This window comes from Berghia stephanieae, unplaced genomic scaffold (genome assembly GCF_034508935.2).
Source record: "Berghia stephanieae isolate SIO BIC M18660-M18661 unplaced genomic scaffold, UCSD_Bste_1.3 scaffold834, whole genome shotgun sequence".
In the NCBI taxonomy this organism is placed as follows: Eukaryota; Metazoa; Mollusca; class Gastropoda; order Nudibranchia; family Aeolidiidae; genus Berghia; species Berghia stephanieae.
In genome coordinates this window covers 1,511-2,500 of record NW_027629471.1, presented here as the reverse complement: position 1 = coordinate 2,500, position 990 = coordinate 1,511, and the positions used below count along the sequence as shown (strand labels likewise).

Genomic DNA, 990 nt, shown 5'->3' with positions numbered 1-990 from the left:
CAGGATCGGACTCATTATTTTCAATAAGTAACCACTGTAAAGTCCAAATATCTCACTTTCCTCTAGGCAAACACAAATATAAGAAGTATATATCTACAGGATCATTAATTATGCTGATATAGATACCAAATTTGAAAAGCAGAAAGGACAAGAATCAATGAGACAGTCAAATTCAAATTCATTTAAATTAAACCATTCAAGACTAGTCTAAACAACTCACTATAATCACATTTTATCTCACCGATGTAAGAGGTAGCACATACACTAAAATAATCCGGTTAAAGGCTTATATTATAGGTTTCCATAGAATCTAGAAGTCAAGTGAACGGATATTCTTTTGCCAGGTGTAGAATGTCTCAATCCTCAATCTGGAAAGAGTTCCTAAATTTGGGTGTTGTATAGTTTTGCTTTTACCTCAGACATCGTTATTTTTCTGTATGTTAGCAGTACGTCACAATGAGGCTGTTTGGTTGAACGCATCCTTTAATGACGACATCTCTCTCATCCCACAGTTGCGAAAAAGGTCAAGTTTTGTTTGACATTCTCTGGAAAGAAAGGAAAATGGAAAGAGGAGCAAATTAGACCAGTAACACTAGCAATGATAAAAAATATATAAATTATATAAGAAAGAAAATATAATATGACCTTTGTTCTGGACTTGTAATTTTGAGCTTATAAGGAAAGAGTTGTTCCCCTTTGTCCTCTAGCCAATTGACTTTATTTACTTATAGTACCAACGGTTTATTTTCAAACTAGTTCAGATCTGTTTTCTGTTCCCGAATATTTGATATTCATATTTAATGAAACAGTGAGACATGTCAAATTTTATGTGGTATTTATAGTATTTCATTTACGAGCAAAGTATTTTTTTCAAAGTCTTAAAGGGCTTACTGATTTTAAACCTGATTTTAATTTTTAAAAACATACATCATTTTTTTCAAATTATTACTTTTATATTTTGTTGTCCTTGTTACTAGTTGTTGTTATGCA

At 31.3% G+C, this 990-nt stretch overlaps 1 protein-coding gene across 1 annotated transcript in view; it reads right to left on the bottom strand.

Annotated features, from left to right (window-relative positions):
• LOC144962311 (uncharacterized) overlaps positions 1–427 on the bottom strand; it is a 14,286-nt gene extending 13,859 nt beyond the window's left edge. The window contains exon 1 of the mRNA XM_078895213.1: positions 1–427. This exon is cut by the window's left edge and continues 804 nt beyond it. The gene's annotated coding sequence lies outside the window, so the exon portion shown is untranslated.
• Between the last annotated feature and the right edge of the window lie 563 nt (positions 428–990).